The sequence below is a fragment of the Lissotriton helveticus genome, chromosome 8 (assembly GCF_964261635.1).
Source record: "Lissotriton helveticus chromosome 8, aLisHel1.1, whole genome shotgun sequence".
In the NCBI taxonomy this organism is placed as follows: domain Eukaryota; kingdom Metazoa; phylum Chordata; class Amphibia; order Caudata; family Salamandridae; genus Lissotriton; species Lissotriton helveticus.
In genome coordinates, this window is record NC_136069.1 from 1,489,757,622 (window position 1) to 1,489,785,098 (window position 27,477).

General features: G+C 44.2%; 1 pseudogene; it reads left to right on the forward strand.

The window, feature by feature from the left end:
- LOC144773917 (dipeptidyl peptidase 1-like) overlaps window positions 1–25,603 on the forward strand; it is a 128,938-nt pseudogene extending 103,335 nt beyond the window's left edge.
- Window positions 25,604–27,477: the final 1,874 nt, after the last annotated feature.

Consider the following 27,477-nt stretch of genomic DNA (forward strand, 5'->3'; position numbering starts at 1 on the left):
CCAAGCAGATAGAACACGACTTACTGAGTTCGCCCGTTCTTTGAAGAACCAATGACGTGAATTGGCGATACTGGGACCGGTCAAGCTGTGGGTGAGGCAAACGTCCTACATCCACCGGGCGGTCGAGTTCAGCGTGTAGATGAGTTACACAATCTGGAGAAAAATAGAGAAGTTGTCCAAAGACCTGTATCAATAACCGGCCATGGGGGAAAAAAGAGAGGGGAATCCCTCCCATGTTTTTTATATACATTAATGGTCGGTCCGAAAAAGGAGATCCCTAGTCTATCCCGGGCGGGAAGGCCCACGTTGTTGTGAGAAAACAGGAGATTGCGGCGGTATATTGCCAGAGGAAGTCGCGCTGTCTGGGTAAGCCAGGGTTGTGAGCGTATCTCCTCGATGTTTAATCAAGTGCATTCAAAGGATTTCAAAGTTTGGGTAAAATATCCTACATAACTATAAAGGTCACGCAGCCTGAGAAAGTCTGGGACGAGAGCGCTTATCCTCGATAATTAATCAAGTGCATTCAAAGGATTTCGAAGTTTGGGTAAAATCTACATAACTATAAGGGTCGCGCAGCCTGAGAAAGTCTGGGACGAGAGCGCTTATCCTCGGGGTGTAGTTATTCTAACCTGGTGAATTCGCAAATACAGCGCGGAGCGAGCATACCTGCGTGGCCGCTGCCGAATCGTCCAAAGTGACAGCTCGCAGGCGCCCGTCAACCTGTAAATGTAACAGGCGTATCTAAGGCGCGTCTCCAAGGGGCGTGCCAGAGGGCCTCGCGGTGCCGCCGCTGGCTGCTGCGCGGCTGGTGGAATATGTAGGGCGCATGCGCCGACCTTGAGACACTGAAAACCCTCGAGGGGTCTCTCTGAGTTCCTAAAACGTATCACAGACCCAGAAAAAGAGGATACATCGGGATCCTCTTGTGGCACCTGGCTCATTGGGCATAGATACTGCGAAGGCAACTGTAGATGTGTTGCAGGATCAATAAAATAAGTGTGCGTGTTCATGCATATGTCTGTGGCAAACCTCTACAAGGGAGATGATGAGGTACGTGGCTCTCTAAGTGAGGATCACTCATATATGTACACTTCCCACATAGCTTTGGCGTCACCATACGTTTGCAGATGTACAGTTCAACAAAAGGTCCCTGCCCTGGATATTACATACTCCATCATTGGACGCTAATGCACATTGTTCTCTAAAATAAGATCACTTATATGTACACATCCCGTATCGTTTTATCGTCAACATTTGTGTGCAGAGGTACAGTTCAACAGAGTGCCCCTGCCCTGGAAATTGAACATGTAGATGTACATACCCCGCATTGTATTATAGTCAACAATATTGATACAGTTGCACAATTCAACCCAGTGTACCTGTACTGGATATACCACCATTTTGTTATGACATCTTACTGGTCGGGTACCAGTCCCGCCAATTGAGAGTAAGTGGCATCAAGTTCATTCAGGCCATTGTCAACAGTGTCAAGGGTGTACATCCATTTACACTCCCTCACATTTAGCAGTGAGTTCAGATTGCCCCCCCTGGGACCCACAGTGATTTTCTCAATCACCAACCATTTGAAGGATTCTGGGGTGTGTGATTTTGACGTGAAGTGTTCAACCAGAGGGGAGCCCGGTGTCTGACACCTAATCCTGCTACAGTGTTGTAAGATACGCTTTTTCACATGTTGTTTGGTTTGTCCGATGTATACCAGATCACAAGGACATATGATGGCGTAGATAACGTCACTTGTGTTGCAGTTAGTCATTGTTTTCAAGGTGACTGTGTTGTTACGATAGTTCCAGACCTTGGTTTCCATTGCCTGTGGGCACGCTTTGCACTTCGTGCATTTGAAATGGCCAACCACTTGGGGAAGGTTCCATATGCTTTGCAGAGTGGGAGGTGCCGGAGTTCCTAGGTAAGACGAGACCACTTTATCCCTGATGTTCTTAGCTTTCTTGAACGCTTTGCATCGGCAGTTGTTCATGGTCGATCACATCCGATACCATAGGCCAGTGTTTGTTAACCGTCTTCTTAATCAGGTTACTCTTCGTGCAAAAAGTAGTAACGCAGATGATCCTTTCGGAGTCCAAGGGACGTTCTCTAGGCTTCAAAAGTTCCTCCCTTGGGCTGTACCAGGCTCTCTTTCTTGCTCTTGTAACCAGTCGTCTTGGGTAGCCTCTTTCCATTAGCCTCCTAATCAGAAGGTCAGATTCTCGGAAGTAGTCTTCTTTAAGTGAACAGTTCCTCCTTATCCGGAGAAACTGACCAAACGGTAGATTATCCCGTAGGCTTCTAGTATGGTGACTTGTGTATCGTAGTAGGCTGTTCCGTTCAGTGGGTTTTCGGAAGAGGGTTGTGTGGAGGCGACCATTCTGGACCTTGATACTGATGTCTAAGAAATCCACTGAGGTCCTACTCATGTTCATAGTGAACTGAATGTCCTTAGACCGGTTATTCAGCCATGTGAAGAATCCATTGAGATCATCTATACTCCCAGTCCATAGCATCAGCACATCATCAATGTACCTCCTCCACATCCAAATGTTGGATTCAAATGGATTAGTCCCGGTGAGGATATGGTCTCCTTCAAATTCCGCCATATACAATATTGCTAAGTCCGGGGCAAATGCCGCCCCCATCGCCACTCCCTTACTCTGGAAGAAAAATTCATCCTGAAAGATGAAGAAATTTGTCTTCATCGCCACTTCCAGGAGTTGAATGATGAAATCCGTTGGTACCTGGGTTGGTTGGGTTCTCCTGTCCAATGCCTTTCTCATGGTTTCTAGAGCCGGGTCCTGAGGAATGCTCGTATATAATGAGACAATGTCTAATGTCACCATTATTTGTTTATCTTGATCAAAGGCAATTTCATCCACTTGGTTAATGATCTGCATGGTGTCTCTGACATAGGTGGCAGTCCCAGTTGCTAGGGGTTTCAAAAAAATATCTATGTATTTACATAGAGGTTCCAGAAGGGAACCGCAGCCCGATACAATGGGGCGTCCCGGTGGTTTGGTCATGTCCTTATGTATTTTAGGCAGCGTGTAGATCGTCGGTGTTCTGGGTTGTGCGACGTTCAGGTACTCGTATTCTTTCTGGCTCAGGAATCCCTCTTCACGGCCTTTACCTGTGATCTCTAGGATCAGTCTCCTAATCTCCCTGGTAGGGTCGGCGTTGGTTGCAGTATAGCTCACTCCATCCCGGAGTTGTGTATGGATCTCTTCTTTGTAATTCTGGACATCTTGGAGGACTATCGCCCCTCCTTTGTCCGCCGGTTTGATTACCAGTAGTTTATTGTTACTTAAATTATCCAGTGCTTGTCTTTCACCTTGAGTGATGTTGTGTTTGACATAGGTACGTGTTGTGCAAATGTCCATCACTTCTCGCATCACCATGTTCTCATATGCAAGGATCCGGTGTGGTGTCTGGTGGGTTCTGGGAGTGAAGGTCGAGGGCGGTCGTAGTCCGGTTACTGAGTTGGTAGTTGGAGTGGGAGAGTGCAGGAAGTAGTGCTTAAGCCTGATTTTCCGAAAGAAACGGGTCAGTTCCGATCTTATGTTGAAGTGGTTCGGGTGGGACGTTGGTACAAAAGATAGTCCTTTATTCAACACACTTGTCTCCTCCGGAGTGAGAACATGCTGAGAGAGATTGACAATAGGGCTTGATTGACTCACCACTTGTAAGTCTTGCGTCTCGTGCTGATCTCTCCGTGGGGCTCTGGTTGGAAGCGGACTTGTTTCTGTGGGTTCTCTGGACGCTGGGTAGTGCCCCCTCTGGCTCGGGTTGGCCAAAATTGGCCTCTGCCTCTGCTCTGGTAATTTCCACGTCCCCGAGGTGGTCGCCATTGATTCCCCCCTAAAAAAGGGTGCCATTCTGGTTGGGGTTGGTACCATTGGTCCTGATAGCTGTCGAAAGTTGGGGGGCCAGGCGTTCCTGAGTCACTGCCTGAGCTGTAGGACGAGTCTGAGAAGTTGGTGAACTTCCGTCTGCCCCTGTAGCCACCTCTACCCCTGTTGGTGAACCTGCCTTGGGTGTCTTGATTATAATAGTCCTCTGCTAGATAAGGGTAGGTCTTCTTCTTATCGTAGTTCGCGATGTCTTTGTTAAGTTTATCCAATTTTTTGGATTGGGTTTCAATGTCAAATGTGTCAAGAGTTTTCTCCAGTTTCTCTAGAGTGTCTCTCGCGTTGGTAAATGCACTATGACTCTTGATCTCAGCCTTGAGCGTGTCAATTTCCTTCATGAGAGTCTCAACCTGTGTCTTGGCTGTCTCAATGCCCAGCACCATCCAGTGGCGCGAGCATGTGTTAGCTACGAAACTAAATCCCTCCTTGAACTTGGGATCGTCCACAAATATTGCCGGTTCGTTTTTGACCTGGAGTCCAGTGGGTATAATATTGGCTTGTAGATATTGAGTCAGTGCAAATCCATGCAGTCTGGTACGGACCAATTTCTTCTCCAGTCTTTCCAGTTTAACAATCTTCTCGTTGAGTGATTGATCTAGCAATATGGTCTTATTTGATAGAAATGAATGCCCCGTCTCTCCTTCCAGGAGGTTTTGAATATACTCTTCAGTATACGTTAGGGTTTCACGGTCACTCATGATATACCCTGATTGATTAATTTACAGATTGGAACCCTCGCAGATAGATATCTGCTCTAAAGAGTGGTAGGTAATAATGGGGTAAACCCTTACCTCATCGACCTGGGTCAGTGCAATGTTATATAAAAAGGGGTGGTCGATTACAAAACAGTTAAGCATCTCATTACTTAAGAAGAAAGGTACATCAACCAAGTAAATATCATTTAGATTGCATTTAATCCAACTCATTGCAGTGATTTGCTGCAGTTACACATATATTATATTTCAAATTCATACAATACATGGTAAAATACGCTTAATTCTTAAATTAGTGCTCGGTGAAAGTCAGATAGGGAAAGGGATTTAGGGGAGGGTAGGGTGTGTTTGGAAAAGAATGAGGGACAAAGAAAAGGAATTGTGTGCGTTCAAGAAAGCTAAGAACATCAGGGATAAAGTGGTCTCGTCTTACCTAGGAACTCCGGCACCTCCCACTCTGCAAAGCATATGGAACCTTCCCCAAGTGGTTGGCCATTTCAAATGCACGAAGTGCAAAGCGTGCCCACAGGCAATGGAAACCAAGGTCTGGAACTATCGTAACAACACAGTCACCTTGAAAACAATGACTAACTGCAACACAAGTGACGTTATCTACGCCATCATATGTCCTTGTGATCTGGTATACATCGGACAAACCAAACAACATGTGAAAAAGCGTATCTTACAACACTGTAGCAGGATTAGGTGTCAGACACCGGGCTCCCCTCTGGTTGAACACTTCACGTCAAAATCACACACCCCAGAATCCTTCAAATGGTTGGTGATTGAGAAAATCACTGTGGGTCCCAGGGGGGGCAATCTGAACTCACTGCTAAATGTGAGGGAGTGTAAATGGATGTACACCCTTGACACTGTTGACAATGGCCTGAATAAACTTGATGCCACTTACTCTCAATTGGCGGGACTGGTACCCGACCAGTAAGATGTCATAACAAAATGGTGGTATATCCAGTACAGGTACACTGGGTTGAATTGTGCAACTGTATCAATATTGTTGACTATAATACAATGCGGGGTATGTACATCTACATGTTCAATTTCCAGGGCAGGGGCACTCTGTTGAACTGTACCTCTGCACACAAATGTTGACGATAAAACGATACGGGATGTGTACATATAAGTGATCTTATTTTAGAGAACAATGTGCATTAGCGTCCAATGATGGAGTATGTAATATCCAGGGCAGGGACCTTTTGTTGAACTGTACATCTGCAAACGTATGGTGACGCCAAAGCTATGTGGGAAGTGTACATATATGAGTGATCCTCACTTAGAGAGCCACGTACCTCATCATCTCCCTTGTAGAGGTTTGCCACAGACATATGCATGAACACGCACACTTATTTTATTGATCCTGCAACACATCTACAGTTGCCTTCGCAGTATCTATGCCCAATGAGCCAGGTGCCACAAGAGGATCCCGATGTATCCTCTTTTTCTGGGTCTGTGATACGTTTTAGGAACTCAGAGAGACCCCTCGAGGGTTTTCAGTGTCTCAAGGTCGGCGCATGCGCCCTACATATTCCACCAGCCGCGCAGCAGCCAGCGGCGGCACCGCGAGGCCCTCTGGCACGCCCCTTGGAGACGCGCCTTAGATACGCCTGTTACATTTACAGGTTGACGGGCGCCTGCGAGCTGTCACTTTGGACGATTCGGCAGCGGCCACGCAGGTATGCTCGCTCCGCGCTGTATTTGCGAATTCACCAGGTTAGAATAACTACACCCCGAGGATAAGCGCTCTCGTCCCAGACTTTCTCAGGCTGCGCGACCCTTATAGTTATGTAGATTTTACCCAAACTTCGAAATCCTTTGAATGCACTTGATTAATTATCGAGGATAAGCGCTCTCGTCCCAGACTTTCTCAGGCTGCGTGACCTTTATAGTTATGTAGGATATTTTACCCAAACTTTGAAATCCTTTGAATGCACTTGATTAAACATCGAGGAGATACGCTCACAACCCTGGCTTACCCAGACAGCGCGACTTCCTCTGGCAATATACCGCCGCAATCTCCTGTTTTCTCACAACAACGTGGGCCTTCCCGCCCGGGATAGACTAGGGATCTCCTTTTTCGGACCGACCATTAATGTATATAAAAAACATGGGAGGGATTCCCCTCTCTTTTTTCCCCCATGGCCGGTTATTGATACAGGTCTTTGGACAACTTCTCTATTTTTCTCCAGATTGTGTAACTCATCTACACGCTGAACTCGACCGCCCGGTGGATGTAGGACGTTTGCCTCACCCACAGCTTGACCGGTCCCAGTATCGCCAATTCACGTCATTGGTTCTTCAAAGAACGGGCGAACTGAGTAAGTCGTGTTCTATCTGCTTGGTCTAAGTCACCAGGACCTGCCCTTATTATCCTTCCTAACCGAAATCTATTTTCTTCAGAGAACTACGACACAGGCGCGAGCCCCAATTCAGACGGGTTTCCCCTCGTTCGCCTGCACATGTAGGTACATCTTCAATTTTGGCCCTGTTTTTTAGATTTCAATTGATTACATCTAGTGATACACATTTCTGTTTTCCTAGGTGCTCACGGTCACTGTTTTTAACTGTCCTGAGGAAGACCCCAAACTGAGGACTCACCTGCCCTTAACTTGGGGGTCGAAACGTCGACATCATGACCTACACATACACATCCTACTGGAAATTAGCCAAATTCAATTCATGTGTATAGTGTATACCGTGGGAACACACTGAGATCTGTAACATGACTGGAAATGTTTTGCTGAATAAGACTGAATTGTTTATAGGACACAATTCCTTTTCTTTGTCCCTCATTCTTTTCCAAACACACCCTACCCTCCCCTAAATCCCTTTCCCTATCTGACTTTCACCGAGCACTAATTTAAGAATTAAGCGTATTTTACCATGTATTGTATGAATTTGAAATATAATATATGTGTAACTGCAGCAAATCACTGCAATGAGTTGGATTAAATGCAATCTAAATGATATTTACTTGGTTGATGTACCTTTCTTCTTAAGTAATGAGATGCTTAACTGTTTTGTAATCGACCACCCCTTTTTATATAATATTTGCAATGTTGGCTCTTCATTTTTCTCCGCACAAAAACACACAGGCTGCACTTGGCATGAGCTTGGTTAAAGAGCCGGGCCCATTAACTTCCAACTCTAGTATCACAAATGTTATCTGATGGTTCTTTTTAGCAGCATGAAAGTGTAAAAGGGAAGCAAGCTGTTAAGAAATTCAAGATACAGTATACCTCATTAGAGATACACAATATTTCAGCTCGGCAACCAACTAAAGTTGGTACAAATTTATTACGAAGCCAAAAATAACTGGACATAAATGCATCTCAATAAGACGGTGTAGAAGTGCAAAAGAAATATGAAGAAATCAAACCAGGCATAATAGGTTGGCTGGGTGTAGCATAAAAAGGACAATGAATTCAGTAAGTAGTATCCCAGAAATTGGAAAGCAAACATCTACGTTTTCTTGCATTAGGACTTTGTGAAAGAAAAGCATTAGAAATCTATCCCTATTCTAAATTCCTAAGCTAGTTGCTGAGCAAAAGTTTCCAAGAAGAAAGGAGTCAGTGAAGGAGTCTTCCTAAGAAGTCTATCCACCATTAGTAGGTTCAGGCAGCATAAAGCTACAGCAAGGATAGCAGGCTAGCAGTCGGGTGCTCACAGTCAGAAAGGCAGAAGAGAATGGGGGCCACTCACTCTAACTTTTGTGCAGTATATACCCAAAATTGCACTTCGACAAGTAACCCATAATGCTTTTCTCTCCTCACGAGTTCTACAATAGGCATCATTTACGAAATGTTCCACTACGGCAAAGGTTTCCACGGTCTTCTCCATACACGCCCCTTTGCAACAATTCGTCATATTTCATTTATTTATTTTATTTAAAAGGTTTTATATAGCGCTGGCCAGACCCGGAGGTATCAGAACGCTTTACATGGGTATCAGACAATAAATTGCAGGTTACAGCTTTACAAAGGTTACACAGTTATTAGATCATGGTAATTTTAGTTACAAGTATGGTTGAGATAAACAAAAAGGAACTTATAGGTAGGGGAAAAAGCTGGCAAGGGGAGATATTCCGGGGAGAGGGGTAAGAGCAGGGGAAGTAGACAGAGAGTGGAGGAGGGAAAGAGGAGGGTAGGGTTAGAGACACGTCATGGCAAGAGGAGGGGGAGGGTTACAGGGACACAAACCGGTAGGCGAGTCAAAGCTGCGCCCAAGTCCAGAAGCTGCGATCCCAGGGGGAGTGGTATCATTTCTCCATCTCTGTTGCGACAGGCTCCCGAAGCGCAGTGGACTCTCTCAAAGGAGTCTCTGAGACTCCAAGGCCTATTTACTGGATCCTTCCCGAAAAAAGAGGAGAGGGAGTGCTTTGGCAAGGGGTGCCATACCATACCTCAATTGTGAGTGGCTCCCTTGGCGCTGTGGACTCTCTCAGCGGGTATTCTGAGACTCCAGCGTATATAACTAGGATCTTTCTCCCATGAGAACAATTTTTTCTCCACCTTATCAATTCCAGCCAGACCAACTGTATCTTCTCTATTCCTAAACTAGCTAAGAGAACAATAGCCCTACTCTTCTCTAACAGAAACTTGTACACCTGCAATTTAAAACATGAGAAAGAAACGGCATTCTGCAACAACAGGAAAATACAAACATAAGTTTCAGAAAAAAACTTCTAAATGTGCTTACGATTTCAGGCCTACGATTTAAGCCAACATAACAACTGCATCATATTATGTTCAATATGCGTTTATAATTGAACAACATGTTAATACACTTTTCTCTGAACTATGTTAATATACCCATTTACATTTCTTCATGTGCACATAATCATAAAGGGGCTTATTTACAAGCCCATTGCGCTTCTTTTGCATTACTTTTCCCATGTTAAAAGTGACGCAAAAGTGGTGCAAAGGGTTTGTAAATCTGCCCCAAAATGCGTGTGAGGTGTCAGTGCATTACATTACTATGAACCCTATGTAAGCACGTTTTACATTGTTTAAACATAATCTCTGCGTCTTAGACACAGGCATTGGAGCCTTTACATAAAATCAATCAAAATTCTTTAACATGCATTGATTGGTTACTCTGTCTACAATCTATTTAGTCATTGATGGTGAATAATATGTGGGTGCAAACTACAGACGATTATACTGCACCCCTAAACACTACCCCAAGTAGGATACGAAAGTTCCGCTCTATCATTGGTATGGGGTCATTTAGGGTGACATAAATTGTGCTGCAGCCATTAGGAACCCTCTTTAGTTCCGATGCCCTAGGTACAAGGGGGTACCTCTTACTATGGACGTACATGGAGCCTAAAGTGGTGCCAATTGTGGAACAATGGTACAGTTTTAGGGAAAGAACACTGGTGCTGGGGGCCTGGGTAGTTGGGTACCATCACACTTTAGATCAAATCCGAATCAGATACCAGGCAAAAAGTGGGGGGAACCATGTAAAAAAGGGGCACTTTCCTACACCTGTCATTCAGAATTGAAGATGATCTATTCTATCAAGGTCATTGTCTTTCAAGTGCACGATTCCATTGTGAGCTGTTCACTAAAAGTGTGAATTGCGGGAGAGAATGCAAAAAAATGTCTATTTAGTGATTGATTCTTTTTCTAGCCAAATGCATATATTGCTGAGGTTAAGGTCTAACAGGCCTAGCACACTGTAGGTTAAAGCATTTCTCCCTTTGACACTGTTCCTGCCAAGCCTAGCCCTGCTTAAAAAGATTAAATTGTCTCATGTTACCCCATCTCTTCAAGAACGCATTGGCTCCTGGTGGCACAGTCAAAAAGTTCAAATGACTTCTATTTTCAGGCATGCATCCTTGCAACAAAATTTACACAGAAGTTAATTCTACATTCTGTATTCGGGAAAAACTTCAAGTCGAGCTAACGAAACCTGAACGTAGAAGACAGATTCAACTGTAAGAGTGTTATAGCTGCATGTCTCTCGCTAAGCAGAGAGCTGGGAGTCAACCAAACCTGTAAAAATTCGAAGAAAATCTCAACTCTCACCCTAAAATGAATAGAGTCATTATCCTTAACCCTGTCCAGAAAGGAGTACGGTCCCTTTAAATTAGGTTTCTCTCTCTCTCTCTTCGAAACTCAAAACTGTAGATCCACGGCCATGTGTCGCTCTCTATATATCTCTCTCTGTCACTCTCTCTATCTCTCTGTGTCTCTCTATCTCTCTCTCTATCTCTCTCTGTGTGTGTCTCTCTCTCTCTGTGTCTCGCTCTCTATGTGTCTTTCTCTCTCTCTCTCTCTCTCTCTCTGTCTGTCTCTCTCTCTCTCTGTCTCTCTCACTTACTCTCTCTGTCACTCTCGTGTGTGCTGCAGGGCGGCCTAATTTCACAAGCCAGCACTATACAGAATTGTTTTTTAAAAAATCACTTAATATGGGCGCTAGTCGCACAGTTGGACTGTACCGGCTGAAAAAGAACTAACTGCATATTTTTTACTTTGCACAGCATTTTGTTTCTCTTTCTAACGCAAGACTGTGGTTTTATTCCTGTTATCACGTCTGCAAAAATGTAACCCACGCCTGAGCTACTCAAATGGAGAGGGACTCGAATGTCTGAGTGATTATTCACCAGAAATGCTTTAAAGAAATAAGAAGATTCTGTTGGCTAATAATTATTGGCATCCATTATAAAAAAAATACGTTTTGTGAAACTTAATTGGTTACATGGCTGAAGCTCGCTATTACCTATTGGGCACATGATAACTCTTGGTCAGTTTGTGAGAACATGTCCTAGTATTAGTATGACGCACCACAACCCTACTTCTTCATCCCTATTAATATGAGAAGGTGGGCAAGCTCACAAGGAACGCTCTGGTGTTTTGCCCATCTCTGCAGCGATCACATAAACCCACTGTGCTGTCTCACCAATTTTTTTAAAAAATATCTTTTTATTGGCATTTATATTGTCTCACCACATTTTGGCCTGACTGCTGCACGTGATAAGTTTTCGATTGTTGATTTGATTAATGAATCAAACACCACATAGGATTGGTGACTAATGTATTGTTTATTTCTGCTGACATGCACACATTAGGTTTATAAAATCTCATTATAGAAGATTTGTATTCCAGTCAGACGGTGCCTGCCAGCTCTTCACAGCAATATTACACTATTGGAAATTAGCAATCTGGCCTCTTAATTGAAGTATAAAATTCAATTCCCTTATCTTCAGTATTTTAACGCACTGTGCCCCATTGAAATTGTATCTGTATTTAGATAGCTGTAAACTGCTACAATGGAAAAGAAAAAAAAATGAAATGTGCATGTAGCTTAGTTAGACTTACTCCATCCTACCACTTCCTTCTTGTTGGGGTGAGTGTGTGGAAGTCAGCACTCTGAAAAGATTGCTGATGCAGCCGTAGGCCGTGAGCAGTCACGGTTGTGACATCCTTCCAAATGTTCTCTTCCCTGCAATCCACAGATAAAGAATGTAGTAAGAAGATCTGTTAGTGGCCTATTTCTAGGTCTCCCCAAAAGTACAAAGAGACTGCAGGTTCCACCCAAAAGATGTGAACTGGCCTGGCTGACTTTGAAACAGCAAACCTAGCATAAAATACTAGTTTTTTTTTTCGGGAGGGTGGGGAAGAGAAAAGCCCTCAAATACCTGACCAACCTCTTTCCCTTCCATCAGGTTGTCAGACTCCTTTATTCTTACCGTGGCCAAACCTTTGTCCTTCTCTACGGTCTAACAGAAGTGAATGACCTTCCTAAAAAGTTCATACATGCAAAAATACTGACATCATTCAAAAGGAAACTTTAACATGAGGTCTGGCTTGTCTTTATGCTCCCCATTTGGATGTTTCCCCCATGAACCCATTCACCCCACCTGTTGGTGTCCCCTTCTTTTTCAGGCAATGTATAGGGTCGTCCTCCACTCCTTCCACTATACATGAATGCGCTTTAACATAAGCCCTCCTCCTCCTCATTTGTTAGCTATGCCTCTACATGGTTTCTTTCTTTATTGGTTGTTGTACATTTTTGTTTTTGTGCTATGTATTTTTTCGCATTTTACTATGTACTCAAGAATTGTTGGTTGCTGCTCCTGGAAATGCAGCCCATTGCACACAATGAATAACGAGCATGGAGAGTAGCTTGTACCTCTTTAATTTGAAACCCTGGTAAATGTGGCCATTCTCAGTGAGTGCGAGAAGCGCTGTTTTTGCCATTGCCAAAAGCATTGGCCATTGAGCACAGCGCTGATGGAATCCTAATCAGCAAAACTCACCAACCATCATCTCTTTCTGTGCTGCCAACAGCTTTTCCACTGACCTTTGCAATCATGTTACCAAAGATTGATGGACTCGGGGAAACCAAATACTGGAGACAGAAGTATCTGAGGCTTGCAGTTAAACTTTACTGTGGCGTGTGGTTGAAAGGTTGTATGTAGCTTGTGGCAGTCCAATACTTGGTTATCTCGAGGATTGAATATGGATGTACAACCTTAGCAGGGCTACCAAAAATTTCCACAGCACCATTAAAAGCATGACTCAATGCAGCTGCAAGACTCCTCTCCGGATCGAGGAAATTCAACCATCTCTCTCCACACCTGAAAGCGGTAAACTTGCTACCTTATGAAGCCAGGGTTCAACTAAAAATGGCATGTATTACCCACAAAGCGCTTCACTACAATACACCGAGATACCTGGCCCAGAAAATTGAGTTATCAGGAGGAAGCAGATCTGCCAGGAGTACCAAGGAGCTGTTGCTGAGACCACCCATCTTCCAGAAGAAGAAAACATATGATAGAGCTTTCTCAGGAGCAGCCCCCAGAATCTGGAACTCACTCCCTCCAAACATTAGGAAAATTCCAAACACTGCAACATTTAAGAGGGAAGCTAAGATATTTCTAATGAGTTAGTTCCTACAATAGACAAGACAGTTCCTCACTAGCACCGTGACATAGATGTTACCAAACAGAACAGCAATGTACGTAAAGAGAAAGTTACCAGCGATAGTGGGGAGAACCACTGAGGGTACGATACCACGCCTGACTCAGGAAGGGAGATTGCATATGGAAAATACACCCCAGAACTATTTGCTACTGGAAATCCCAGTACTCCTTTGATACCAGGCTGGATCCTAAACTTACCTCATATGTCTGTATATATTTATGGCTGTATACTTACCTACCTCATATCATTGTGAAACGTCTATTACACAAGATGTATCTCTAACCTACCTCATTTAATGTGAAGCGCTCTGATACCCAAGGGTCACGTTCGTGCTATACAAAACTCTTTAAATAATATAAATAAATAAATGAACTGCAAGTCCTGCTGCACAAGCCAGAAGAGAAATTGCACAAAAGTGTTTATTCTTGTTTCCCAGGTTATTATATAAGCACATCTAAAACCCACCCATGCTGCCAAGTCAATTGCTTTAATAGGGCGTAAGTGTACGAAATTTGTGTAATTTGTTTTAGTATATTATACAACAAATGAAGGCAAATTTCAGCAAAATTGTGTGATTACGTGAAGTATAAATCCATAATTTTGTGCTATATTTAACGTGAAATGTGTCAGCAGATATATTTTTGATGCAAGGATTTATTTTTCACCCAAAAAAGTATTTTCAACAGCAGCTGCTCGCAATCTGTTCCCATCCTTTCGCAGTATTTCTTTGTTATGTCTTTTTTTTACTGCTAGAGGCATAAGTTCTGGAATTATGCTGGTGTGAGTTAAATTTCAGCCAGGTCTACTCCTAACCACTCTCCATTGCTGACAACCATCACTAAAGAAAGAAAACAGGTAGAAAATCAGTTTTGAATTGAAATTAAGGACATGTGTGAACAGAGAGGTCAGACTAAATGATACTTGTAGTACATTCCTTGCATGCTTCACAGTCTAGTGTTTTTAAGAATGTATTCACTTTATCATTCTATGTTTGTACTTGTGCCTGAGTGTTCTGTTCCAAAGCAGTTACTCTCCACTCCTGCTTGGAAGAGTCCTCTCTCGTTCTGCTCTATGCCTACAATAAAGGATCCTGGATTTACTCACCATGCTTGTTTCCATTCACCTATTACATTTTGGCGACGATTCTCTTTGGACCCCTGCGTGCAAACCAGCTCCTTCTACTCCTGGTTTCTACTTCCTTTGACGTGCACAGAGCGCAGCGCACCTGGATGAGAGCGGACGGCATTGACGCAACCCAAAGACGCGTCTCCTCTCCTCCAATCTTTGTTGCAGTACAGCAAGACATTTTTGGGAAAGAGGTACCCATTCCCTGTGACGCTCCATCGATGACGTGTAGATACAGTGGTTGCCAACAGTGACATACTCTGCTCACTGCTACTTAGTGTGCCAGCGTTTCCACGACAATGGTAAGCTCCTCACCCAAGGAACTTTTTCCTAGCATCGCTTCCCTTAGTGATCCGCGCTTCGTTGATGCACTTCACTGTTGCATGTGTCGTTAGCAACGCAAAACGTCAACTCTGGAGTACGTCCTGTATCAAGACGCCCAACGTCAGCGTGGGCATGTTGTCTGCCATTTTCTTGGCTTCTCCACACTTCGGTTTCCCTGGCAACCCTCCAGAGGGTGATCCCGATTGCAAGGAGTTCACCGAGGCTGCCTTCCTCCTCACGCCGGAGCATTGGATCTGACCCTCACGGCGCTATACATGCCTGTGGTATATTGCAATGCATCTGGCACTTCTGACATCCTTTTGAAGGTATGTTTCACTAATTGACGCCCGCTCATGACTTTAACTTTCATGCCTTGGATTGTCTTACTTAAATCCTCCTGGTGTTGACTTACCTTCGGATCGTCAGTAACAGTCCTTTATTCTCCTCCTTACTTTTTCATTCATACTATAACATGTCTTCTGCACAGTTCTCTGACGTACCACCCCCTAATTTCTTGGCACAACCCGGTCCTCCTAGCATCCCATGGGAGGATTGGAGACTTATATTTGAAAATTACTTAGATGCTTTGAGCGGACAAGATTTCTCCACCAAAAGGAAGGAAGCCCTCCTCTTTAGAACTTTAGGCAAAGAGGGACAGCTTCGCTAACTTCCCCAGGTACTTCAGGCTAACGGTCAAGTCATGCCTGATGAATACAAAGAAGCAATCTGTAGATTGGAAGTAAGGCATGCAGACATATGAGGACAACTTAGTAATTATCATATATAAATTTTACACGCAACACCAGGAACAAGGAGAATCCATCGATGAATTTATTTCCAGACTCTGAGAACTGTCCATTAAATGCAAATTATGTACAATGAAAGACAAACCAATAAGAGACCAACTTATTGTCCAATGTAATAATAAGAAGATGCAAGAGCGATTCTGGGCGGCGAAGAATCCTAACCTTAAGACTGCCAGTGACTTAGCCAAAGTTGTTGAACAATCTGAAGGGTGCATGAAAGAACTGGAAAGAAGAAATATCAGTCATGACATTAACAAAGTTTCTTTGCAGGAATCTCGAGACAACAACCAGGATGATAATGTTTCAAGCACTGTGCCACAGTTAAAAATAGAGGGAAATTTCTAAGGAAGCCCTTCTACCCCCGGTCTTCTAGCATCAAAATGTGTAATAGGTGTGTAGCAGTGCACACACTTCAGACTCAAAATTGAGTTTTGCTTCGAAGCAGGAAAGCCTGAAATGTGGTTGCATGGGTCATTATGCCAGAATTTGCAGAAGCAAGTTTCATTCTACATTAGCTAGTGTACAAGGGGCTGGAAATACTGATGACCTCGACGGTCACAGAATTTTAGTGGTTGAGTCGGAAGAGGTCTCTGTTGATGATGAAGGATAAATAGACCTAAGGCTACATTTTCCATAGACGGATGGGAAGTGTGCTTGATGGTTGACACTGGATCAAAATTCACCATTATCCCTAAGTACCTTTTCTATGAGAAGTGGGACAACAAACAGCTTCTCCCGAAAGACATTTCCCCGGGAGGGGGGGGGGGGGGGGGGCTATCAAGGCGAGTCAATAGATATATTGGGTGATTTTAAAGAATACGGTATTTTTTCTGACAGGAAAATTGAGGGCAAAGTTTATGTAGTGGAACACGACCCAGCTATCCTAGGGTGGGTACACCAGTATGACTTACGTATTATAGTCAACCCAAAAGCTCCCATGCAGGTCATAGTTATTGAAGACTAAAGTTTAGAGAGTATCCTCAAGGGGGCAGACGATGTATTTAGATAGGAGCTTATCCAGCTCAAAGTGTATGCCCATTGCATCATACTCAAAAAGATTCTATACCCGTTCAGCACAAGTTCAGATGCGTACCCATTGTAGTGAAGGAAGAAGTAAAAAATCTCATTAAAGAAATGCTTACCGAGGGAGTCATCGGACCATAGATTTGACCACGCCCCCTGCAGACAAGGACCAACTATGATCATTTATGGGCCTAATAGAGTACTATTCCAAATTTGTAAAACATTTCTCTGACAAAACTGCTTGTTTACGAGGTTTTCTCCAGAAGGGGGTGAGTTTTGTATGGAATGTGCAACACCAAGAATGTTTTAACAATATCTAAAAAGATATTTGCAAACCTAATGTCTTGTCTCCTTTTAACATTAACTGCAAATCCATCCTTATGGTGGATGCAAGTGCCACTGGGTTAGGGGCAATATTATCCCAATATAGAGCCGGGTCTAAAAGAGCAGTGGCTTTTGCCTCCAGGACATTCCCCAATTCAGAAAAGAACTATTCTGTTATCGAGAGGGAGGCACTTGCTGAATTATGGGCTACAGAATACTTTTGAACTTACTTGTGGGGTACCAAACTCCTTCTCAGACCCGACCACAAAATCTTAATAAGAGTTCTTTCCCCTGGTGATACTGCTAAAGGTTCTGCGAGACTCTCTAAATTAGCATCTAAACTCCAAGAATTCCAATATCAGGTGGAGTACATTCAAGGCTGGTGGAACAACCAGGCTGACTGTCTCTCCCGAATATTGCTTGATTGGAAGTCTGTGCTTGACCCAGACACCTCTGAAATTGATGAAGATGTTGCTGTAGCCTCAATAGATGATGCTGTCTTTGTGGGTGAAGGTGTGTTTGATACTAACAATTGGAAGCGTGAGATGGTGAATGATCACACCATATAGGAAGTAGTCAAGGTATTGAAGTCCAGTCCTAGAAGGGAAAGTTGTCTCCCAGTCTCAGTCCACCCCTACGCCAAAATTCTAGATGAGTTGTCGTAAGGCAGTTATGGCGTTTAAATCAAGGGTAAGAAGTGTGCTTGATGGTTGACACTGGATCAAAATTCACCATTATCCCTAAGTACCTTTTCTATGAGAAGTGGGACAACAAACAGCTTCTCCCGAAAGACATTTCCCCGGGAGGGGGGGGGGCTATCAAGGCGAGTCAATAGATATCTTGGGTTATTTTAAAGAATACGGTATTTTCTCTGACAGGAAAATTGAGGGCAAAGTTTATGTAGTGGAACACGGCCCAGCTATCCTAGGGTGGGTACACCAGTATGACTTACGTATTATAGTCAACCCAAAAGCTCCCATGCAGGTCAATCAAAGACATTTATAGAGCGCACTACTTACCCGTAGGGTCTCAAGGCGCTGGGGGGAGGGGGGTGCCGCTACTGCTCGAACAGCCATGTCTTCAGCTTCTTCCTGAAGGAGAGGTGGTCCTGGGTCAGGCGCAGGTCGGTCGGGAGGGAGTTCCAGGTCTTGGCGGCCCGGTAGGAGAAGGACCTTCCTCCTGTAGTCGCTCTTCGGATGCGGGGGACGGCGGCGAGGGCGTGGTTGGCTGATCGGAGGTGGCGTTTGGGAGCGTAGAAGTTGATTCGGTTGTTGAGGTAGCTCGGGCCTTGGTCGTGTAGGGCTTTGTGTGCGTGGGTGAGGAGGCGGAAAGTGATTCTTTTGTTGACGGGGAGCCAATGTAGGTCTCTCAGATGTCCGGAGATGTGGCTGGTTCGTGGGATGTCGAGGATGAGTCTCGCTGAGGCGTTCTGGATCCGCTGGAGTATCTTCTGGAGCTTGGCGGTGGTACCGGCATAGAGGGCGTTGCCGTAGTCCAGTCGGCTAGTGACGAGGGCCTGGGTGACGGTCTTCCTGGTCTCGGTGGGGATCCACCAGAAGATCTTCCGTAGCATGCGTAGGATGTTGAAGCACGCCGAGGAGACGTTGTTGACTTGTCTGGTCATGGAGAGGGAGGAGTCCAGGATGAAGCCCAGGTTTCGTGCGTGGTCTGTCGGTTTGGGTGCGGTGCCCAGGGCGGGAGGCCACCAGGAGTCGTCCCAGGCGGAGGGTGAGGAGCCCAGGATGAGGACCTCCGTCTTGTCCGAGTTCAGTTTCAGGCGGCTGGTCGTCATCCACTCGGCTACCTCTTTCATCCCTTCGTGCAGGTTGGCTCTGGCGGCGGCGGGGTCGTTGGTCAGGGAGAGGATCAGCTGGGTGTCGTCGGCGTAGGAGATTATGCTGAGGTTGTGTTGTCGTGCGATGGCCGCGAGGGGGCTCATGTAGACGTTGAAGAGGGTGGGGCTCAGCGAGGATCCTTGAGGGACGCCGCAGATGACTTCGGTGGCCTCTGACTTGTACGGTGGTAGGCGGACTCTCTGTGTTCTTCCGTCGAGGAAGGAGATGATCCATTCCAGAGCCTTCTCCTGGATTCCGACGTTGCTGAGGCGCTGTACTAGGGTGCGGTGGCAGACAGTGTCGAATGCCGCGGAGAGGTCTAGGAGGATGAGGGCCGCTGTTTCTCCCTTGTCCATCAGGGCTCGGATGTCATCGGTGGCGGCGATGAGGGCGGTCTCGGTGCTGTGGTTGGCTCGGAAGCCAGACTGTGAGGGGTCATAGTTATTGAAGACTAAAGTTTAGAGAGTATCCTCAAGGGGGCAGACGATGTATTTAGATAGGAGCTTATCCAGCTCAAAGTGTATGCCCATTGCATCATACTCAAAAAGATTCTATACCCGTTCAGCACAAGGTCAGATGCGTACCCATTGTAGTGAAGGAAGAAGTAAAAAATCTCATTAAAGAAATGCTTACCGAGGGAGTCATCGGACCATAGATTTGACCACGCCCCCTGCAGACAAGGACCAACTATGATCATTTATGGGCCTAATAGAGTACTATTCCAAATTTGTAAAACATTTCTCTGACAAAACTGCTTGTTTACGAGGTTTTCTCCAGAAGGGGGTGAGTTTTGTATGGAATGTGCAACACCAAGAATGTTTTAACAATATCTAAAAAGATATTTGCAAACCTAATGTCTTGTCTCCTTTTAACATGAACTGCAAATCCATCCTTATGGTGGATGCAAGTGCCACTGGGTTAGGGGCAATATTATCCCAATATAGAGCCGGGTCTAAAAGAGCAGTGGCTTTTGCCTCCAGGACATTCCCCAATTCAGAAAAGAACTATTCTGTTATCGAGAGGGAGGCACTTGCTGCATTATGGGCTACAGAATACTTTTGAACTTACTTGTGGGGTACCAAACTCCTTCTAAGACCCGACCACAAAATCTTAATAAGAGTTCTTTCCCCTGGTGATACTGCTAAAGGTTCTGCGAGACTCTCTAAATTAGCATCTAAACTCCAAGAATTCCAATATCAGGTGGAGTACATTCAAGGCTGGTGGAACAACCAGGCTGACTGTCTCTCCCGAATATTGCTTGATTGGAAGTCTGTGCTTGACCCAGACACCTCTGAAATTGATGAAGATGTTGCTGTAGCCTCAATAGATGATGCTGTCTTTGTGGGTGAAGGTGTGTTTGATACTAACAATTGGAAGCGTGAGATGGTGAATGATCACACCATATAGGAAGTAGTCAAGGTATTGAAGTCCAGTCCTAGAAGGGAAAGTTGTCTCCCAGTCTCAGTCCACCCCTACGCCAAAATTCTAGATGAGTTGTCGTAAGGCAGTTATGGCGTTTAAATCAAGGGTAAGAAGTTCATTCCACCGTTTGGCATTAGGAGGAAACTTTTAGCTTTGGCCCACAAAGGTCACCTTGGCCAAACTCTCACGCAACATCGCCTAAAAAATCATTTCTGGTGGCCTGGTCTGGAAGCACAAGTGGTGGATTGGATAGAAAACTGCCCTGTGTGCAAGGAGGGTGAGAAGAGCCTAAAGATAGGTTGCAAGTCCAATAGTACACACATTGAGAACCCCTGTGTGCCCTAGCACAGCATTTGCCTTGATTTTATTAGTCCCATGGGAGAGTTTCACGAAAAAGACAAATTTGCCATTGTGGTGATATATGTTTTTTCCAAATGGTTGGTTGTTGAGTTTACTAATGACCTAACCACTGAAAGTACTATCAAGTTCCTGGGTGAATTATTTAGACGATGCACTCAATTACTGTCAAGGGAGATGCAAACCTTTTAAAAAAATTGTCTCCCATCACTGCATTTCTCTTTACAACGCTCAAGGGAACGGCTAGTGTGAGAGGGCGAATAAAGTGGTGAAAGGGATCATCCCAATGGCATCTGCTAACGGCTTGGTAGTGCGCAAAATGGTAAATGAAATGCTTTGGCCTTACCAGACCACTCCCCTTGTTGACGGAAGTAAGTCACCATTTGAGTTAATAAGGGGCAGGACCCCTGGCTCAAAATTGGTTCCCACTTGGATGAAACGGATAGTTACTTTACGTGGTGTTCCATCTGAACCCCAAAACGTTTTGGGTATCCTGTCGCTTCAACGTAGGTGACCTAGTCAAGATCAAAAGTGGCAGGGTTGGGAGAGGCCTTTCAAAAGTTAAACGGTCCTTGTCTGTCCAAAAAGTTCTTAATCATTGTGTCATCTTAAGCAATGGTGAATGTTGGAACTTCCGATGAGTAGCTCTCTACCAAAGAGGTGGTGTGCACCACAAACAAAGTAAACATGTGGACAGTCGCTGTATTAGCAGTTATGTCTTAGCTCAAGAACCTGAGGAAGTCTTCCATCTGAGGATGTCTTGTATGGCCTTTGGTGGGGGAGATTCCTTGATTCCTGTGGGTCCGTCCTCATGCTGTTCACCTCCCTCACAAACCCCTGGTTCTGTTTCAGGCTCTGGAGGCTCCTGTTCTTCCCGCTCCCTCAGGTGCCACAGACCACTGGTTTACCTCAAAGATTTTTGTGTGTTTGTTTTTTTGTTTGTTTTTTTGTGTTGGTTTTTTTCTTTTCCTCCCTACAGTTTAACATATTGCCTTTGTTACTTTGCCTTTGGAAAGGGAGAAAATGTGTAGTACATTCCTTGCATGCTTTGCCGTCCAGTGTTTCTAAGAATAATAATAATAATAAAGACATTTATAAAGCGCTATGGTTACGCCATCCCGGCGTGTCCCCGCGCTAAAGAGAGAAGGAGCTCGCCAGAGGAGAGGTCAGTACATGGCCAGAAACACTAAAGTAGACTTACAAGGAGAACAGATGTTTTTTCAGTTGACGGCGAAATTTGGTTTCAGATGGCTCCAGGCGGAGACTGGTGGGAAGTTTGTTCCAGCCTATCGCCGCCGCCACTCTAAAGGACCGACCTCCCATTTTTACTCTCCTATAGCGGTGGGTCACAAGCGTGCCCATTCCTCCCGACCTAAGCGGTCTGCGTGGCTCATACCAGGTAACCAGACCCGCCAGATAGCCGGGAGCTTTATGCCAAAGGATCCGATGACATATTAGGAGGGCTTTGTACATTATTCTTTTTTTCACTGGGAGCCAGTGGAGGGTCTCCAGCGCGGCTCTGGAATTGGCTCTTCTTGGGAGTCTAAGTACTAGGCGAGCTGCAGCGTTTTGCAGTATCTGGAGTCGTCCTATACTTTTACTAGAAGCTCCCAAGAAGAGGACATTCCCATAGTCGAGGCGTGACGTAATCAGTGCCTGGGTCATAGTGCGCCGAGCCTCCAAGGGGAGGAGGTCCAGGGTTTTATTGAGAGACTTTAATACTCCAAAGCACTTGCCCACTAATCGACTAATGTGTGTCTCGTAAGAGAGTGTGGGATCCACCCATATCCCTAAGTTCTTAGCTTCAGGACAGGGTGTAGGCATAGAGCCTAGACAGCTTGGCCACCAGTCACATGTCCAGAGCCGTTGATCACCACCAACCACCAAGACTTCTGTCTTGGAGCCGTTCAGTTTTAGACAGTGATTATCCATCCAAGTAGCCAATGCTTGCATGCAGGCTCGGAAGTTATTGGCTCCAGCTGCAGGTGTTTGGGTGAGGGTGAGTAGGAGCTGCGTATCGTCGGCGTAGGAAACAATCTCTACGCCGAACGATTGGACTACCTCAGCCAGAGGGGCCATATATAAATTAAAAAGTTCCAATACCATCTCCTCAGACTGAAACGAGCCCCGCTGGACCTGAAAGCTTCTGCCCGTCAGAAACGATTTTAGCCAACCGAGTGCTCTATCAGTCACACCTCCTCTGTTCAGACACTGTAGCAAGGTGATATGTGCTACAGTGTCGAACGCTGCACTAAGGTCTAGCATGACCAGTGTCATGGTTAGGCCTGCGTCAGCTCCCTGTTGTAGAGTTTCGGTGGCTCGTAATAAGGCCGTCTCAGTAGAGAAACCCCTTCGGAACCCCGATTGGGAGGAGTGCAGGAGATTAGTCTTCTCCGCAAATGCCATCAATTGTACATTTGCAATTTTCTCTGCAATTTTCGGGGTATAGGGTAGCAGAGAAATGGGTCGTAGGTTCTCCAGGACATCATGGCTTACATTAGGTTTTTTCCTAATGGGTAATACAATGGCCTTTTTCCAGTTTATCGGAAGGGTCTGGGAGTTAAAGGATGTTACAAGGACATGGCGGATGTATGGTTCTAGAGCCACTATGCTTGCACCCAGGACCCTCGGGGGAGCGGGGTCTCGTGGAGAACCCGATTTTATACTGGTGCAAATGATTTCAAGTTCTTTACTGGGCGGTACGGTAAAAACACTCTAACCTCAGCTTAGAATTCAGCAGTGCCACTTCCTTCAGTTCTACGAAGGTTTCTCCATCAGCAGGACAACTGGAGAAAGAACTGTAGATTTTTTTAACCTTGTTGGCAAAATATTCTGCCACCTTATTGCATTCCAAGACGGAGTCAGTCTCCGGAACATTGGAATTTGAGACGGCTGAGATTTCTTTGTAAATTTTAAACAGTTCTCTAGACGAACAATCGGCCTCACTAATTCTGTTTCCATAATATGTGGCTTTAGCAACTCTAACCTGCTTTTGGTAACTTCTCTGGGCTGTTCTATACTGATATTTACTGCGCTCATTCATATCCCTGCGCCAGAGTCTTTCCAGCTTTTTACATTCTGATCTGATTGACTGCAGATCTATCGTGTACCATAGGGCCGATCTCCCTACTCTATTCCCTTGTTTGGCCTTAGATAAAGGTGCTACCCTATTCAAGGCATCAAGGATCCGGGTTTCTAAGTTTCGATTAGCACTTTCACTATCCGTGCCTCCCGGCATCCCCCCTAAACTTAGCATCTCGCTAAAGATAGGTTGTGAGAAATGTTTCCATTTACGGTATGGGTAACTATCGTTGCCTCCCAACTGGGGGTCAATGCTACCTGAAGTGCTAATTTCAAAAGGGACTAGAAAATGGTCTGTCCAGGGAAGTGGGTTTGGAATACTCGCGGTTATGCCCTCCCAGTTGGCAAACACCGGGTCCAATAAATGGCCATGAGTATGTGTGGGTGTATGATTTATCAATTCCAAATCAGTATTTCGTAATTCCTGCCTCATCTCCGTGGCTTCCTTTAACTGGATGTCATCAAAATGAATATTTAGATCACCCAGAAGCAGGATCTTCCTATGCCTAAGCGCCAGGTGAGCAAGGTGTTCTTGCAGACTCTGCCTAAAGTTTCCCAGGGTCCCAGGAGGTCTATAAAGGAGGGCACCCGAGATATGGTCCTGGGGGCCAAGTTTCAATGCAAATTTGCCGGCCTCGCAATTCTCTACCCCAAGAGGTTCGAGGGAGCACACCAGGGGGGCCTTGCTGATCACTGCAATCCCGCCTCACTTTATCATTCTAGTTATGTACTTGTACGGATGTATGACGGTACAACGCGTACCGCTACAACGCGTACCGTTACAACGCAGGTTTTACAACGCAAGTCATTACAACGACTTGCGTTGGGGGGCGCTGGATAGTGAATAGTTTAATTTACTATTCCAACTCCAGTCCCCGTGGATAGTAGGGAAGGTGTTGGATAGTAAATTAAACTATTCCCTATCCTAGAGCGCCCTCCAGCGAAAGTCGTTGTAACCACTTTTGTTGTAAATCCTGCATTGTAATGGTACCGCGTTGTAATGGTTCCGTTGTAAAGGATGTTCCCCACTTGGACCTGAGTGTTCTGTTCCAAAGCAGTTACTCTCCTCTCCTCCTTGGAAGAGTCAGCTCTTGTCCTGTTCTGTGCCTACAAGAAAGGTTCCTGTATTTACTCACTGCGTCTGCTTTCATTCACCTACTACAATACTACATTAGATAAATTAAAGGCCTCCTGGATATGTTCAAAAACTAGTGTTCTAATATTTTCAGGTTGTGATGGAGGATTTCCCTATCTTATTGCAGAAAAATATGTTCAAGACTTTGGAATCATGGAGGAGGAGTGTCTCCCTTGCACCGCCTTCGAATCTCCCTGCAAACTTAAAGAGGTCTGTTACCGGTACTACACGTCAGAGTACTAATATGTTGGAGGGTTTTATGGGGGTGTAATGAGGCTTTTATGAAATATGACCTTGTAAAACATGGGCCTTTGGCAGTATCTTTTGAAGTTTCTTATGAATTTCTGCATTACTGAGGGGGGATTTATCACCACACAGAACTGCAGGATCGCTTCAACCCTTTTCAGCTGACGATCCACGCGGTGCTGCTGGTAGGCTACAACAGAGATGCTGCTACAGGGGAAAGCTACTAGATTATTAGAAATAGTTGGGGGTATTCCTGGGGTAAAAATGGTTATTTCAGAATTCACAGAGGGACTGATGAGTGTGTTGTTGAAAGCATAGCCATAGCTTCAAAACATGTACCAAAACTATAAAGAGGAGCTCTCAAATTTCTACGGTCACTATTTTTAGGAGGACACAACATTAATATTGTAGATAAATAGTTAGAATTCCATGATGCAAAGTTGATACTGTATACAGGAATGGAAAATGCATTTCACGTTTCAAGAACGTGAATACACAAATAACTTTTTAGAATTCCATTGTGGCACAATTTTTTTAAGCAAAGAGAAATGTCTCCAAATTTGCAAGACCAATCAAAGCTGGGAATGGCTACATCTGATGTATAGAATGAGCAATGTGCATGAAGGGTATATTGAGTATATCTCCATATGCTTAACCTATCTATTAAATCCTAGACCAACTGTGATTTGCTGAATTAATTAAGCGTTACAAATTGCTTGATTTGTGGATTAGTTGAAGGATAGATGAATGAAGTATGTGTGCTTACAGAATGGGGTGCTAAGCGCAGAAGTTCATCCATACTCTTCTAATAAAAACAATACTGGAATTCTGGGATCAATGAATGGAAATTCTTTATTCTGCAAACTAACACATAGCTTTTGTGCACAATCACCACAATGTACTGATAACTCCTAAATGACCTGTAAGAGAATTATAAATAGTTTTGGATATTGCACTCCCACCATTTTGTTTTATAGTGAGAGATATAATGCATGTTTTAATTTGTGAAAATATCTTCCACAGAGTCATTTCACTACAAACAGAGTATTTTTAACTAATGGTTTACTGAACACTTGCCAAATCTGGTACATAATTTAATGTCGAGCCAACCTATCATACAAAATACCCATTTGTGAATTTTGGGCAGTTGATGGAAATTTACTGAATGTTTAAGTCCAAGTGTTTTTTTTGTTCTGTGGTTAAAAATGCCTTTTTATTTTAAGCTTCATGTAGTTTTTGTAAATTCAGCCCCATATAAATTTATTTAAGAGGTATAATGAAGCTGCATTCTAGCTGTGTGACATCAGGAACATTTGTCCTTCTCATGCTGAGGCTTTCATTTCAATTTGTAGGAAAGCAGGCATAGAATATAAACCCCTCACACTGGAACAATGATTTAACATTGAAGGGGTACATACTTATATCTTTTACTTTTGTAATATTGTTAAGTTGCATTCATTCTTTGTCCCAGCATGTGTACTTCACATGTAGCTTATCAGACTTTACTTTGGTAGTCTTTTTCACAGATGGAATGGTTTTAACCCTTACTTTTAATTTTTTCCGTAATCCACAAATAGTCATCAGAGCAAGCGGTATGTCTTATATGAATAACTTTTCTATTTTTTTAGGTAGTTACTGTCACCTTCATAAATAGTTCTACCCTGTCATCTGTCAAGGGCACCAGATTTAATTGCCCTTATCAAATGCAAAGAGATACTCTGAGATTCCATTGCTTTGTCCATTTGATAGATAGTTCTTATGATCTGTACGTCTAGAGAGACTGATCAAACAATAAAGTGTATAACATAGCATTATTAATTTGTGGTATTATTTGATTGGCTAATTCATCTATCCTGTTGGATAATCTGTATCTGGATATAGATCTAATATGACTAAATATGAATGATGAACAACCCTAGATTGCCAGCTATGGATGAATCGTTATCCTCATAATTTGATGAAAGGTGTTGAAAAGGATTGTATGGCTGACTTGCCTTCAAACAGGCACTGAACTCTAATTTTTGACAAACTTTGACGAGCTAGTCATTGGCCTTCCCTGTGCTTTGGGATTTAGAGAATCTGTTTAAAGTTTCTTGTGAAAAAATCAAATGTAAGCGACTGCAGGTGAAGTACATTGTTGATAGGCTTTGCTCCCTAGATATCAGTAGAATGCATGAACAGCATGTTTCATAGCTTCTGCAGTCACTATTTCCATAAAATGAAA